General features: G+C 44.3%; 1 protein-coding gene across 1 annotated transcript in view; it reads right to left on the bottom strand.

Moving 5' to 3' along the window:
* The window catches only part of LOC139692123 (uncharacterized), a 125,078-nt gene that overhangs the window by 85,378 nt on the left and 21,706 nt on the right, over positions 1-17,994 (bottom strand). The window lies entirely within an intron of this gene.

The raw sequence follows: 17,994 nt of genomic DNA on the forward strand, positions 1-17,994 counted from the left end.
CCTGCGAGCCACCAAGCGAGCAGTCTCTCTTGAAGAAGGCCTCTGAGAGGGCCGAAAGCTCGAACAATTTACCGTGTGAGTGTTCTTTTAAATGTGTCTATTCTTTTCTATTTGTGTTATATTGTGTCTGCCCATTATTGTGCCGCTCGTGTGAATTTTTCCGTACAATCGTTATATATATATTTTTTTTTTAAATCTATATATATATATATATATACCTGTATATATTTCTCTCTCTCTCTCTCTCTCTCTCTCTCTATATATATATATATATATATATATATATGTATATATATGTATATATATGTATATATATGTATATATATGTATATATATGTATATATATATATGTATATATATATGTATATATATGTGTATATGTATATATATATATATATATATATATATATATATATACTCATATATACAGAAACAGAAATAAGGAAAAGGGATAGGAACACATATAAAGGACGAACACAATAGAGGTGGGGAAGGCGGAATCGAACGGATAACAAGAGTAAAAATATATCCTCAACCGGGACTCGAACACCGGATCTTTCCACTTGCCGGGCGGATGCTCTTAACCACTTGAGCTATCGAGGATAGTCAATTTACCCTGAGATCCGTGGGTCTAATATGTCGCCAAGCGCCCCGATTCTTTCAGCCAAGAGATGGCGTCAGGGGGCTGTTTCACCCACCAAAGGAGAAATAGACAATACACAAGGAAAGGAAAGGACAGTGGGTTAGAATTCATACAACATCATACAGGAAAGGAACAGTGCGTTTCGTGGCACGCATAGCCAGAAGAAAGAGATGAGCCACATTGGCCAAATACACATCAAGTGGTTAAGAGCATCCGCCCGGCAAGTGGAAAGATCCGGTGTTCGAGTCCCGGTTGAGGAAATATTTTTACTCTTGTGATCCGTTCGATTCCGCCTTCCCCACCTCTATTGTGTTCGTCCTTTATATGTGTTCCTATCCCTTTTCCTTATATCTGTTTCTGTATATATGAGTATTTATTCGCCGTTTGGCGGGATTTCGTGTTTGAATGTATATATATATATATATATATATATATATATATATATATATATATATATATATATATATATATAATAGATATAACCATGCGCATTCCCTAACTTGTAGGTTAATACTTATTGTGTCGAACAGACTCCTGGGTAGTGCGTCGATATCACCAGGAACAAAATTTTCGTCTCGATCATCAACCTCGATAGTTCAAATAGAGTAAGTAAGCCGCATCACACCGTTATGCCGCAACATCATATTTACATCCCAATGAAGTACGTATGCTTTCTGAAAACTAAATGCGGTATTGTACCGAGCTCGCACCACGCTACATCGCAGTGACCTAGCATTCCCTCGGTGTTCCTTGACAGGAAAAAGAGAAACGAGATGAAGAGAGAGAGAGAATGACTTGGGGTCAATGAATCGGTAGGAAAATATTACAGCCCGAGAGGGAGGAAGGATGCGATGCGGGAGATATTGCTCATGCAAACAAGACTATCCAGAAAAACACGTCACTATGTGCGTGGTGTTATTCATTTTCCTACTGACCTTCCCGGTTTTCACGTCGAACTTTAGATTCTACTTTCGGTTGAATAATGTCTGGCATTACCTGCCTCTCAAAGAAAAAAAAATAGTCGAGAAGTTGGCCGGAGACAGTCTGTGCCGAGGGAAACATTATTTTGGTCTTTAAATCTCAATGATCACCCGTGTCATCTTTAACGAAAATGGCTGTTTCATATTGCGGTACTTTTGAATATTGAGGGTAAGGATCATATTAGTCCTCTTTTACCACAGCAACTGACCTGCGGCATCAATCGACTGGAATATAAATGGTGGTGTTATATTGAAGCGAGGATGTGAGGTCTACTTTTATGAGAGTTTTAGAGTATCAAGGAAAGACACATTAGTAACTTGGGATGACGAACGAAAGGAATTGGCATTAATATTATGTTAAAAAACAAAAACTTGAAGTTTAAACCACAAAATCATTCACTCTCAGAGACAGATCGGAAATTCATGTAGAATATATTATTGGTATAATCACTTCCGACATAAAAGCAAAATCTCCTGTCCCTTATTCATGTACGAGATCGTTGATGTTCTCGTGAAATCCACTTCATTTTCGTGCCCAGCAGCACTTCCATTACTAAATTCTAATTTATTAAGTTTAATATCGAAGGCGAATGGCGAAGGCATATTCAAAAGACCGGATGTATTGAGAAATTCATACATTAAAACATGGCGTTACCCTAATACTTTGACTTACACTACTTAAAGCACACATGTATTTTTGAGAGCTATAAAAAATAACGAACTCAATGGATGCATTGAATTCAACTTTTCAGAAAATAGCTCTTTATTCTACACGGCAATGCGCCTTCCTTTTGATAAATCGTTGATCACTCGTTAGTGTAAACACAGACGCTGAGCGGCAAGTACGAGCGCTCTTTGCCTCTCTTGTTAAACAGTCCATGTGGACAAGGAGGACTTTATTGCTTCGGCCTTGTACAAGGGAAAACGGTTTAACTCTGGCAGACTCAGGAAGGAGGGAAGAAACTACATGCAAGACGCAGGAGAGGAAAGTCCGAGAAAAACACGTGAGCATACGTATACATACGCACAGGATGAGTAAGGGGAGAGGAGTAGGAGTTGTAGGGATGAGGGGAGAGAGAAAGAGAAACACAGAGAGAAAGAAAGAGTTGAGGTCATCACACGAGAGAGAGAGAGAAAGGAGGGACAGAGCTGATGATTTGTCCGCAAAGGTCCATTTATCCCCGCGGTCCCCACCGCCGCTAGCCCGTGAGGGAAGTAAGTGGGGACGTGAAGGTTTTTGCGTTCTTTATTTTGGAAGTGGTTCCACCCATTTCTCTCTCCTCTTCTCCTGCCTACCTTGCTTTTTCTCTCTCCTTCCCATTGCCTCCGGGGAAAAGGGGGAGTGGCGTAATGCGTCTGCTCGGCCACTACTCCGCGAAAAAAAATAGCGTACGGTAGGGTCGTGGAATGGGCAAATGAGAGTGGATGGTGCCGAGGGGAGTGAGGGAGGAGGACAGAGAGAAAGAATGCAGAAAAGTAGGCTCCCGACTCCGTTCGCTAACCTCCCACCTCTTCCTCCTCATGATGACCCTTCTTAATCTTTTTACTTCTTACGCCTATATCTCTCTGCTCACCATCTTTCGTACCTAGTCTTTTCCAAATCATCCGATCACCCGGCAGTTATCCGAATACCGGAAAAAAATTACGTCATTCGATTCGGATGGTTTTATAATGTGCCGTCTCTTTAAATTTTTTTCGGGGGGGAAAGAAGGTTTTTTCGGCAGAAAATACATCGGACGAGAAGGCGCGATTAGTTAGTCCCGCGGTCGAAGCGATCATCCCGAACGGTGGATTCTTCGGCTGAGGATTGCACACACTTTTTGAGTGAGTTCCATCGCATCTGGGTGAAGAAATCGCGGTTCTCTCGTGCCTAGGCTCATTTCTCAAAGAAGATCAAATGTCGACAACATTAACGTGGAAAAAAAATAACATGAGCGGAGAGGACTTCTTTCACTTCCATGATGAAGGCACATGGGAAGAAATTTCCAATTCCATCACGCATTCCAGTGGACCGCCTGAGTTTCAACTTCTCATACCAATCGTTTATTACGCAGGAGCGGGAGATGACAAACTGAATGCAGTTATTTACTTTCATTACGAGGTACAAGACTATAAATACAAGCACATAGTTTTAAGGCGCGGACGTTTAGAGCGAACATAAAATCCAGATTTCGTACACTTTGCGCTTAGATGATGCGTGGTTAAAAAATATTCAGATTGATAAACATATTCAATGGGTCGGTTACACATTATATACTATCATAACATAGGTCCTTGTTAAAAAATGTTATACTTGTTTTTATGGAATCCATTATGTTGTAGACGAAAAGAGAAAGAAAAAGAGAAACAGAAATAATACTAGGTAATACTCATTGCCACAAGGCTAATCCGTGCGAAACGTGAGTCTGTCTTCACGTATTTAAAACAAAATAAGGATATATTTCTCCATGAAAATAATGAAGTCAACTGAGTGCTCCAAATTTCATAAATTAAATTATAAAAATACCGAACAATCGGAAACTATTTAGAGATACCTAGTATTTGTCAATGGGGTAGGGATCATCGGCGGGTAGGAATTGGTCTTCTCTGGTTAGACAGAAAACAGAAAAGACATAAAAACGGTAAGCATGAATTTAATCTCTAAATAAATGTTATATACCGGTAAACCAACGCCCGGAACGGCGACACAATTGCATGAATCAAAAACCCTAGTGTTCCTCGAGCCGTTCACGAATTGATTTTGAGCTGCTTGCACGCCCACTTAACACGATACGCCTGCAGAAAAAAAACGCCCGTGCATAATCCCACCCACATATTACCCAATGACCCACCCGAATGAGGCTGTAGGCCACACCTTGAGTTTTCACCACGACGTCCACGGGGGCTCACGGCGTAATCATAGGTCTCCGACCTTCCTTTTGTTCGTCTCAGAATTCGATGTGAACCCGACGCTAATCCAGAAAGTTGAATGCAAAGGCTCCAGATACTAATCTTCGGTGCCAACGGTTTGGTTAAAACTGGAGGTTAAAAGACATTGCAGAAAAACGAAAAAATTAATATCATTCGTTAGAGACAAATTTACGGCTACAGCACCAATGTCAGTTTACAGTACCCACTTGAGATAAAATATAATGACTACCACAGGCAGAGGAGGTGGGCTCACGAATTTATTATCAGGATCTATAGTTACTTTTGACCAGTAAATTGATGTAATTATATGTGATATCCTGATACCACGAAGACTCTCATTTCGTAATACGAGTGGGCTCGTATGACTACCTACATAAACACTGTTCCAGCATGGCTATACCTTAGTCAAAGTATGCCGTTCAGTGCTTACCACTAGCAAAATAAACTGTGCTAATCCTGCTGGCGAATCTAATTATCGAAGAGACTGGTTTTTCTAACGCTTTGCTACATCCGGCACTTCCTAATACGACCGAGCGTAATCAGTCTCATTTCACGACACAATGTTTTAACAAGGTCTGAACCAACCAACCCCCGAGGGGAGCGAAACTCCCAACACCGCTTTCCTCCTCGCGTCAGATGGTCACCCCGCTCGAGGGCCCACATGCTTCACTGATCACACGCGGCACTCATGGGTGTCCTCTCCCCTATCTCACTCACGCTTCTTAATTCGACTCCACGAGGAGTAATTGATGACAGCCACAGTGGGGAGAGCGCGGTCGGGAGGAGCAGAGGGAGGGATCGAAGGGCTTAAAAAGTGTATGACTGACTGATCGGTAAACGGAGAAAAGGCGCAAGAGATGCGGAGGTAGGGCGAGGGAGTAAGCGCGAAGAGGGAGGTCACGGCGCACGTGGTCACCGAAGGGGTAAAGCGTGACTGCGGATCGCCACCCACCCACCTCTCCCACCCATTCGACCGAATCCCCTTTTGTCCGCGCCACCACCTCAACACACCACCCTTCCCCCCTCCCCCGTTCTCTCCGGAGGGGGTGCAGAGGTCGTAAATATGCGAACGGAACGGACGGAGGGAACACGCCAGCACGCGCGCATTTTTGTTTTTATCCCTCCCCTAACATCCTCGCTCGAAAACCATCGTTTCGGCCACCCGCTTCAGTTCACCGTTAAGTGAGTTAATATTCACGATGCAATAAAAAAAAGAGGACGCAACGGGGATTCTCCTCGTCCGCTCAGGAGTTCCTTTCCCTCGCTGTTTCTCTCTCTCTCCATCCCTTCAACCCTCACACTCTCTGGTCTCGGCGCGCGCGAGCCTTTACCCCGCTAACGCACGTGCGGGCAACTATAACGAGAGGAGATGTATTCACGCGCGTGGCCGGGAAAGGTAAGGGGGGGGGAGGGAGAAATTGATGCCTCCGAGGGAGAAAGCGGTCGCGCACGGGGTGTTTTTCTAGGCTCGCCAAATGATCGTCATCATCATCCCGTCTTCTCCTCCCCGGGTCGATCGGAAGGGGTCAGTGGGGACACGGAGAGGTGGTTTTCGTGCGCCAGGCGATTTCCCCATGCCGCGGCACATCCAACCGACGTAGGAAGGAGAGCAGGGGAATCGGAAAGAATAACGGAAAGGACTAAGGAGCGGAATATGCCACTCTGAACGAGAATGTGGAGGCGTGCGTCCATAACCTCGGCTGAAAAATGTGATGAATTATTTTCCCTCTAAAAATGTTAAATGTCTACATCTACATTATACCCCAAAGGCCGCCGAAAGGGCGCGTGGCGAGGGGTACACGAAGTAGGAAAAGATCTCTCCAAACGTCTGACATTTATCATTGATGATCAATATACTAACGCAGAATCTGAGGATTTGGGACGTTAAGAAAGAGATATCGTACATTGTTTTGCATTATAAAAACGCACAGATAACCTTTAAAAGTTCCACAGAGTACATTTCCGCTTGACTGTAAAAAAATCAGTCATTTGAGAGGGAAGGGAAATTTAACTTCAAATAGTTAAATTAAATTTCTTGCCGGCCTCATTGAATTTCAATGAAATTCCAAGGGTCCAACTAGGGATTCTGGGTGCTCGAGATGAAGTCCATACCCCTTATAAAAATTAGAAGTAGGGAGTAATTATATTTGTTTGTCTGCTCTTAAATCGAAAGAATAGTATTTACTTAGGTGAAAATTTTTGGGAAAAAAATATTTAATGCTCATGTACACAAACAATTGCCTTATGCAAAACTTTTCCCATAATATTAACCGATCAAGAAGCTGAAGAAAACTAGAATTTGAAGAAAAACAATATTACAATGTAATTCTACAAATACTCTGCAATCAACATTAAACTAAAAAAATTATGCAAGACAATTGTTGAGATAATTTCCAAAAGGGAGTAAAAATGAATGCAGGACATATTTGAAATAGACGGTTGAAGACTGTGGCAGAGCGGAATGTATTGAGTAGACGAGGTAGAAGCAGAGGAAGACAGCATGGGGGTTTGAAGAATGGCTTATTGCAATGCCGACTTAAGAGTATCTCTTTATAGCTGTGTTAATTTGGAATTAGAAATGAAGTAGATCTAAAGGATTGGAGACACAAAAACATATCTTGACCGGTAGATTATTCTTAATAATAAGATATTAAAATAAGATTCTTGTTATGCGTAATATGTAAATATTTCATGTCAATTACGAATTTATACAATCATTACGGTAGACATTACCTTCTGAGATAAATTAAGATGGTATGAACCCAAAAAACAAAGACAAGAAAAATGAAACAAATCGGACGGAATCGTGCCACTTTCATTTACCTCAATTATAAATTCCGTTCATGTCACTCACCAACACCTCTCATAATAATTCATTTTGTTCCTTGGTGTAGAATTTCAAGAGCTGGCAAAAGCATAAGTCTGCCGTGGAAAGGGAGCACTCCTTTCTCTGACTGATGTATTTAATTTGAAGTTTCACCAATAGGTATTCCACCAATCCAAAATATAAATCCTTCAATAGTACTCGCCAAATATTTGATGCTTTGATGATTTATTCGATTTAAAGATATCGCGTAAAATTAAAAATGTTGAAGTACTTTGAAAAGTAAAAGCTTTACAATAACGAGTATTAAATTTTTTGGCACCTTTGTATTTTAAAATTAAAGCTTGGTTGAGAGAAGACATTATCAGCTAAGATTTTCTCAATCTAACATAGCTTCTTGAGTTTTATCATTTGTACGGGCAATTTCATTTAGATCACTCATATCACTCGATAAAAAAATCAAATGTGAAGACGGAATCAACTCTGAGAAGACGAAAAATACATCATAAAATATTTCGACTTCGAAAAATCATATTCAACCAGAGTGTGAGAGAGAGCACAGTTGGAGGAATTCCCCATAGTAGTGCCAGACTATTCAATTTTAAGAATCTTAAGATTCAGAGTGATGGAGAAGAGTTGAGGAGCGACCCCATTCAATTAAAAAATTCCTTCCCTCGAAGGAGCTCCTTTCGCTCCAAGGAACGCCGCAGGCAAGGTATTCAGAAAATTTAATAGGGAAAGGTGAATACGGCGCATAAGGCGTCTGCGCGAACCATCTCATAATATTTATTTCGGTAGAAGCAGCCGAAAAATTATGAAGTTTTACCTGGACTATTAAGTCTTGGAGCATATTTTCGTGCAATTTTGAGAGTATTTCAATGACACTGTTTGACGTGTTGAGACTCATGTTAATTTTTAGCCCAAATACGCAACATTCTCAAGATAAGTAGATTTCCTCCTCGTTATTATTATTTTTTAATCAAGCAAGGTTTTTCTCCGTGAAATTCATATTTGACCAAATAATCCGGAATGTGACTAAATTTACGAACTCTGTCAAAGAAGGCGGATTGTGTCATTTCCGTGAGGATAAAACATGAATAATGCCAATATCAAACATGGATGGCTACGGTTCTATTGAACACTGAGATTATATCGAAACGGACACCAACTGAAGCCATCATCGGCTTCCAAATGGGATAACGAGAGAAGTCTGGGACGCGAGCCGCTTTTAAAGCGATTTTGGCTTGTATTTTACCCTAATCTCGTCCGGGAGATGGATTGGGGCACCAATCCTGCAAACGCACGCTAAATCATCCTCTTCCCACATCGAACGTCACCCCCACCTCGGGAGATCGGACCGGTGCGCTCATTAGGCCGTAATGACCATCGACCACAACACGCGGTCGCTCTGAGCGATTTTGATGTAAAATTCACGCATTTCATACGCGATCTTCCCACCCCCCATACCCCTTCCCCCAAATACCCCCCCCCTAACACCCGTCGCTTCCCGCCCCAAACACACCGGTGCCGTCCTCCCCTCCCCCGCGCGTGAAAATCCCCGAAAAATACCCTCCGCCTGGGCGAGCACGTTAAGAGCGCCCATCGCCGATTCGGCACGCACTCTCTGGGGGGCGATAACTCATGCTCCTCATTCTCTCCCTAAACGCGAGACGCGAAATGGAAGGGACGACTCCAAACAGTGGGGGTTGGGTGGGGGAGAGAAGGCGGGGGGAGTAAGGGGCGATGGAGCACAACTCCGCACTCCCCTAACCCTCTTTTTAAAATGCTATTCGGGATACCCTTTGAAATTCAAACAGGGCCTTCAAGGGGAGAAGACGAACCCCATCCCCCGCGCGGTAGCGCACTCATTAGCGTCCCGGCAACCACCTGTTGGACGTGCGGACGAGGCGAGTGGTGGAGTGGAGGAAATAAGCTAGGATACAGGGAGAGAGGGAGAGGGTGGAAAAAACAAAAGGGGAGATTGTGCGGGGATGTGATGTCGGAGAAAATAATATAATAATAACAAATCCGACGATATAGGGACGTGACCCCCACACCCCAACCCCCCAAGTCTCCTTCCTCTCTCTGGGTGATGAGCCCTGCTCAGGGGTTCGAAAAATTTGAAAGACGTTGCACAACGGAGAGGCACCGGTTAATTTCCTTTCGTGGCGGCGTCGTTGATTTCGCGGACTGGTTTCTCTTGGGAGACGAGGAAAGAGAAGGAAGGGACCCCGCGCGTTTTCAAGGCGGTGGGAAAAACGCGAGTCTGGATGGAAAGGGTGGCTGAGAAGTCGGACCATGATGATGATGGGAACAGGAGTAGGAGAGAGAGAGAGAGAGATGAGAGAGAGAGGGCAACAGGTGCCGGACGATCCGCGGGCGGGGGGGAAGAGAAGATAGGCGGGTAAGAAGCGACCGGGGAGAGGAGGAAGGCACACGTATAACCACTTATGATGACTCGACAATTAAAAAGCCCGGGACACAAAGAGTCTTGCCTCAAAAGACCCCATCTCCCGCTCCCTTCACCCTGCCTTCTTATTTCTCTCGAGGGAGAAGGTAGACAAAGGGAAGCGGGAGGAGGAGACGTGAGGATAGGCTTCCTTGTGAGGAGGAGATGGAGGCTACCCGCCTCTAGAATCGAGCCCATTCTTTTTTCGAAAAGGAAGCGAATCCCGTGAGATAAGAGATGAAAGGAGCGAGGCGTATAAGGCCTTTGATTGATGGACTCGTAGCTCCCTCACGCGGTGTTGTGGGCGGAGGAGGAGAGGTTGGAGACCCGAGAAGGGGGAGGGGGAAGTGGCGGAATGGGAAGGCAGGCGTGGTGGAACGAAAGGCCAGAGAGCAGGGAAGGGTGTCGTGGGTGGGGTGGGTCAGGAGGAGGGGGCCGTGCGCGAGATGGAGTACGCGGCTCCGGGGTGGGATGCGGAGGAAGGGGGTGTGGGGAGGGAAGAAGATTAAAAGGAAGGCGAAAAGAATGGGGAGGGAGGGGGTGGTTTTTTGGAGGGACAGAATGGAGGACGGGATGGGGAAAGTAATGAGTTTTCTCGGGAGTGGTTTTGGTGGTGGTGATGGAGGTGGAGAGGGTGTGTGGGGGAAGATGGGACGGGTCGGTCGGCCCGGGGTTGGGAGAAGAGCCTTGCGTGGGGCGGAGAAGATGGGGAGGGGAGGGTTGGGGTCAAGGGGGTCAGCGGGGATGGGAGCGGCCCTCACAAGGGAGAGAGAGAGAGCTCGATCCGCAGGACGCCACGTCATCAAGGCGGCCGGACTCAATCGCTCCAGGTCACCTTCCCCACTCACTCCCTATCTCCCTCCCCCGCCACTCGCTCTCCCCGAGAGGGCACCTGAAGAGGCTCCCCTCCTGTGGGTGGTCCTCGTGGCTTTCGTCCCGCGGCACGAAATGACCGGTGCCCAGATTATGCCCCCGCTGCGAGGCAGATTTGTCATGGGGAGAGAGAGAGAGGGCGAGGGAGGAGGGAGATCGAGCATGAGAGAGGTACTCAAGCGAGTGTGGGTCTGTGGGAGTGTGTGCGTCGGGTATCTTAAAAGACAACGCGAAAAAAACAGAAGAAAAGAAAAGGAGACGGCATGAGAAGGAAAAAAGAAAACAAGATTCCCCGAGCGACATATGTGCAGGCATAAAATAATTCCGTTCCTTCTTTATTATTCCTCCACTTCCACGCAATGATGGCCCGGGCGTGTTTTCGGATCATCGTCCGTGTTCCCCTCATTCACGACTGTTTGTCACGGGGGGGTGAGGCGGGGGGGGGAGGATTGAGTGAGGGTGATGGAGGGGAGGACAGGGGCGGTTGAGAGAGAGCGAAAGAGCTTTTAGCCTCGGGAGCCGTCGGTTAAGTCTCCCTGTCGGCTTGAGCCCTGCGCCCGGTTAATTGGGAGGAGACCCCCCCGGGGAAGAAGGGACGACTGCGGGCGGCGGTAGAATACATAGGCAAGGCCGGCGCGACGCAAATGGAAGGCGCTCCCATCTATCTTAATTGTATCCCATTCAACTGCTCGGCATCGGTCATTATTTACACTCGGACATTTCACGGCGACGTCGAACCGCATATTTCACGCCCAAATCTGATAGCCAAGATCAGAAAGTAAGCGCGGGCAAACACTTATCTCGGTAAATAGATCGGCCAATGGTCGGGGAGATGATGAAAGTATCAACGCACAAGCGCTTGTTCAAGTCCTGACTTAAAGGTTTTCCACGCTTTGACTGCGTCGGCTGTGTCAAGCTGGCTGTCATGACGTAGGAAATATAATCCCGCCCTTCAGGGGGAAGTTTTCATCATTATATTGTGTTCATCGTTCGATTAGATTCATGACATACACGATTTTTGCACCACTTTTGATTCAGAAAAGTGCACGGAGAAAGGCTTGGCATCAAAGCCTCCAGCTCTTTCTTTCTCGCGGGAAGCATGGCATGAAATGATATTAATCCTTGTTCTTACTCTTAGCTAACGGTGAGCTTCTCTTCATACAAAAAATGAGTGAACATAATTTTCGAATCCAAATCCAAAATGAATTTAAACACAAAATGAGAAGGTTGTATATTTGAAAATAAGTAGCGCATAGAAAGAAAATTGAAATTTAACAATTCTCCTCTAGAGCACATATATAGATTGACATTATTTTACCCTAAGGACATTTGAGTCTTCGGATGCACTCAGTATTCAGCTTCAGATTAAAAAAAAAGATTTAAGGCAGGGTTCAGGCTGGAATAACGGTGAAATAACTGACATCACACACCGAATTCCAGGCTTGCGATTCCCGGGAGTAACTAGATTTTTCTAGAGATATTCGGCTCTAAACTCTATTAAGTGAATTTATCTGAATCAGTGGCCAATAGACCCCCCTCTCATGTGGCCTTGCCATACATTTCAAACGGAGATGCGACCTCAGATGCGTGAATCCTATTCACGTTACCTTCTAGGTCTCTCCTTCACCCAGGAAACCTACCCAACTACATAGTGTCATATACTTTACCATTTATTTATCTCCATAAGACTACCATCAATAACTCGGATGGTATTGCTAATTGCTAGTTTCCCGCATGCCATATTCAGGACAAAAAAAGAACAACATCAATAGAGATTCTAATTACGATAAAATAAACTTCCATCAGCTGGGTCAGGGTCTTAGTAAAATGTATGGTTTGCCATCTCAAAATTCTCATTTACAATTGCTATTAGGATTTAAGGCTAAAAGCAAACAGCATTACCTAGGAGGACTAAAATCACTGCAGAGAGATTCGATGATTCCAAAGAAACAGGAGATACGATAAGCCGCCCTTCACAAATAACTGCAGCAGAATGAAATCACCTCGCCCGTCCGATGACCAAAACGAGCGCATGAAACCTGGATGAGAAAGCCTTCCCGCAGGACGATAGACGGGCTAAGCGTCATTAGTAAGGGCAAAAAAAATCACTTTTTTAATAAGCGATTGTCGCAATGATAGAATTAAAAACCACTCACAGATGAAGTAGAGAAGGTTAAGTTATAGTCCGTAAATGGCACAGTGACGCCATTTTTGGGTGATAGAGAAATATGCGAGCGGAGTGAGTCTGGGGAAAAAAATCGCATGGGATATTAACTAACCTCCCTTCACGTGAGGCAAAATAAAAAAATAATACCGCCATGTCTCCACAGTCCATCCGTCCTGGAAGATGTGGTGGGTCGAGGGGCGAAATTGAGAGAGATTTGAGAGGGAAAGGATAGGTGGCGCGGGGGGAGAGGGGGGTAGAGAGAAGAAAAAAGAATCGGCGCGAAAATTACGAAATTCGAAGTGAGTAAAAAAGAAGTGGTGGAGAGTCCAGGGAGGAATGCGTCCGCGGCGTTCTCGACGTTAATGCCATCGCAATCACATGTCCGAGGTCGTTATCCGGGGGCCCCTTTTTAAGCTCGCGCCTATAATTTGGGGGCTCCGCAATTCCTCCTTCTTTTTGGACGACTCATCATCTTCTCTTCCCTGGCACTAGCCCACCTCACCTTCCTCCCCCACGCTCCTCCGCCTCCACCTCCTCCGTCTTTGACTTTAAGGACCCGCAATCAAGGAATCGCTTCTTCCCAATCTCGCCCTCTCGTCTTCATTTCCCCTTTCTCCCCCCCCCTCTCTCTCCTACACTTCTTCCTTCTCTCGTTCCGTTCCTTCCACGTGGATTCCTGCCCGTCCCACGTAGGAAAGCTGCCCACCTTCGTCCTTCCTCTCCCCCTCCCCCCTCTGCCACTCCCCCCGTCCCTTCCGGCCCCCATCCCCACGCCGCCTCCATGGATCGCTTCCGTCCACTGGTGGGCTCTCGGACGAATGCCCGAGAGATAATTATTGGGGCTCCCGGGATGGCGAATAAATCACGGGGGGCGGAGGGCACCCATTTGCGTGCGACATGCAAGCACGCGCCGGTTACCGTCAAAGGTAGCCTTCGTGAATTCTTCCGCGAAACCCATCAGTTTTTCATCAATATTTATGATTTCATTCCCTCGGTTAGGAGTGGAGGTTCCGCGTTTCTCATCCATCCTTATTTGCTAAATAGTTACCTGTTTATTATTCTCTTGGTTGTACATTATGAGGTGGCTGTCCGAGGCGTGGGTATTAGTTTGTTTACCGGGCTAAGGTGCTTAAGTGTAATTACGTGCGTTGCCATAAACTATATGGAGAATGTGAGAAACGGTAGGAGGCTGGCTGGAAATTCCCTCGCAGCTATAGTATATAATAATTTTCACACGCGATGGAAAAAGTTCCTAATCAAGATACGGGAAGATAAAAAAAAGTAAAAGTATTGGAGGAAATGAAAAACTGCATTTTCGTAATTATGGTGTCACGAAATAGAAGAGGAACAAATTTTAGCAATATCTCTTTTTTTTTAATGTGCAACATATCCACAAAAAAGACCAACATTTGGTATTGCCTAGGTATTAATTTCAACTACAAGATTGGAAATATACATATAGCAGAAAATATAATTGAAAAATAGCAATGAATTTGAGCAAATCTAAAATCATCCGAGTTCTTCCACTTGAATAGCATTCACAGTAAAATAAATATAGCGAAGCTAGCTGTGAATACTTATCAAGTTGAATGATTTCCAAAATCGGAGTCGTCATAGCAAACTGCTGATTGTCAGTTTGAATATTAGGATTCAGTTTTATGCCTCGTCATTTTAATATTTATTACATTCAAGTTATCATGTCACAGTTTGGGGAAGTGAATTTTAGGATATAGCTTAAGGTACAGAAAACTTTTTCTTTCACTTTGAGCACATTTACAGCCACGAGATTTTACTTTCCCTTATTGGAAAGGATTCAACATGCATTATGAGCACATTCCAATTTCAATGATTAAAGATGTTCATCAATCAGAAGGCATAGTGCACGCTCATTATATCATCAAGAGATGATGTGTAGGATTGATTAACCAGTCCGCCGTCTACGGCAACTCTCTCGCAGCTCGCGTGAAATCACGATGAACTCGAAAGGATGTCTACATTAATTTACCCAATTTTTATTTGGTTTTTCAATTAATTTCATCGCGCTCCCCGTGTGAGAGAACGGAGCTGCCTCCCCCAAATAAGGCTAAATATCCCGCAATAATTCTTGAATGGATTTTCGCTGACAATTTGACGTCTTCAATCAAATTTCGACTGAGCTGAAGAAAGGACCTCATTGGATGATGATGATGATCATACGGTTGAAATTGAGGTGGAAGCATAAATATTCCAACCAATTGTATTGCGCCGATCTCACACTTAGCCACTTACCACCAAAACCCTTAACCTATCCCTTCTTTCTTTCTCCTCCACCACACATCATTTTACTTCACTCCCTTGCCCCATTTTCTCATCTCTCTCTCTCTCTCTCTTCCACCTCGAGCCATCCATTCCTCTCCCTCCCCTCCTCCTCACTCTTCCGTCCGTTGGGAAGGGTCGCGACCCAATGTTTTTAAAGGGGGTCGACGGGGGTGGGAGAGGGGAGGAGATGACGGGCGGGGGAGTGGGCGGGAGGGGAATAGTGGGTGGGGGGGAATGAGAACCGGTCAACTGCCTTGGATATGGAGACGGGCGCGGTGTGCCGAGACCGCTTTCACGTCCGCCATTTGCACCGTGGGGGAGTAATGAGGAGCGCGGGGGAGGAGGGAAGGAAGGCGAGAGGGGACAGATGAGGGGTAGCGAGGGAAAATATTTATTGCCCCGGGGAAAACGTCTCTATATAATAACGCAATTTTAAGTTTGCATAATTCAGCGCGCGCAATATATTTCTGTCGGCATGTTTAAGAAATTGATGCCTCGAGAATGAAAAGCAGTCCTAATATAAACTTTCACACAAAGAGCACACTTAATGTGCCTTAACCATGCACCGCATGAGGGAATTATGTTTGCCGGGAACGAGCAGTAGTGGGAGTTATATCTTTGGGCCCGGGCGGATGGTAGGAGATTATCAGCTTTCTATGAACCCGTTATGACCGTCAAGGCTGTTTTTGGTAGGTTTTAGGAATAGGGATGGGGACATGTAGACATGAGGAAGGACAGAAAGAAACCTAGTTAGTTTAGGATTAACTCATATTTTCGAATAAAGGCATCTTCTCAGTTTACAGACTCCCTAATGAAATGTGGGATGTTTTTCGCCAATCAATCAGGCATTGAAATTACTAAGAAATGAAGGATCTTACAGAATGAAATCCATGCCAACTGCCATGGAAACATCAATCCTCTCCCCCTTAAGCATTGACTGTCTTCAGTTAACTTAAGGGCCCGATTTTGCAGCTAGACTCACATTTTAAAATCCAATGTTTAGATCGTCATCATAATAAATGCCAATCTAATCGAGGAATATTTGAACGTAGTTCCATACTTAATTTCTTTACCTGAAAAATTCGATGACTGAATATTTCTTTCCCTGAAATTTGCCTCGTATTTGTTTCATGCGCCTGATCAAGGGGTCTTTTTCTTTCGTATTATGTTCAGGGAACCGTAAATGAGAATAATGACAGGGGAAGACCTCATGTGGCGTGCGTGGTTGACAAGAGTCAAAGAGGCGGAGGAGGAATATATAGACATAAAGACGTAAGTGCATAGGTGAATGGAGATGAAAGCCAAGCCAAATCACATAGAGAATTATGGATTATTTTTATCCTTAAATTACCATTGCCGAGATAAACTGCCTCGAGTCATCATCACAAGATGCTCCTCGCAAGTTTCAAAAATTCCGTTGGAGGTCGAAGTGGAGAGGATACTTTTAGGGATGAGGAGGCTCTTAATTAAAGGAACTTTCACTTTTCTTCAACCGAAAGCGGACAGGTGCATCTTTTTTTAACGGCGGCCACTTGCATACCGACCAGAATTTGCTTAAAATATTGATGAAAAGAGCGCACACTAGGTATATTGGTTGTTGTCGTCCCGTTCATTTGCAGAACTGAACATTTTGCATGACTTACTGAAATTATTGAGAAACTGCTGAGTTCAACCATTAGAATATAATTCAATAAAAAATTCTTTCAAGATAAAAAAACCATTCAACTATTTCAAAGCGTAAAAATCATTCGCTTTGCCGGAATTCCGGTCAAGGTGAATAATTTTTACATTTTAAAATTGTTGCATTTTAATGCAATTAACGGATGACTCCACGAAAAGTTACTGTCACGGCATTTCTTTGAAAAAATCATGCGACAGGAACAAAACAATGCGATTACCAGTCAATCATGTGAATTACAGTTTATCACTATCCTAATAACTGAAGTTTTAATACCTTGACTCAACGCAATGGGTAAACAGAGTGATATAACATCAATTTTAATAACTTGCTAATTAGGACATCTTTACAGGTCCTCTTTCGGGTAGTCACGGGGAAATATTTTAACAGCCACAGCGCGTTATCTTTAAATGATTAGCGAATGCAACTGATTACCTTTCGAATCTCTGAAAAAGCCGAACCCATACAATAATAAAATAGAAGACACTTTTATAGACCCTTGAAAAGGTCATTATAGAATTTTGAAGGGGCATAATATAACAAAGGTAAAAACCGATGTGGGAAATGGAACAAGAAATAATTTGCGTTTTGGATTAATATTGGAAGTAAACCGAACGTAATTATGGACAAGAAGGGAGGGAGAAGGTAATCATGACGTGGAGAAGAGGTAGAGGGTAAAGGGATGGAAGTTTTATAAAGGGTTAGAGAGAATAAGTTGGAAGAGATGAACTCGAGGATTGGGTTGGGAAGGTGGAGGTGAAGGACGAGCGGGTGGGGGGGGGGGGGAGGCGAGGTAGAGGAGGAGAAGAGGGGAAGGGGCAGGAGAATGAGGTGGGAGGAGAGGGAGATCGAGTTATGAAACACGCTCACGAGGTGTCGTGAACTTTCGCACAACCGGTCATCATCGGTCGTAACTCCGGATTAATCCAATAATTGCGAGATTTCTCTTAAGAGATAGACACAACTGGAGATGAAGAGGTGGGCGATGAGGGGAGGGGGGCCTGCGGGAATAATGGTCGGCAGGGTCTGTGTGTGTGTATACACACACACATACACACAGAAACAAATAATAATATTCATACACACACTTAAATATAAACAACATGCATAGATTTACCTAAAATACGTATATCTCTCAGAAAGGTTCACAAATCGATCATAAACAAAATTTG

The sequence above is a fragment of the Hetaerina americana genome, unplaced genomic scaffold (assembly GCF_022747635.1).
Source record: "Hetaerina americana unplaced genomic scaffold, ioHetAmer1.1.p SCAF_4, whole genome shotgun sequence".
NCBI lineage: Eukaryota > Metazoa > Arthropoda > Insecta > Odonata > Calopterygidae > Hetaerina > Hetaerina americana.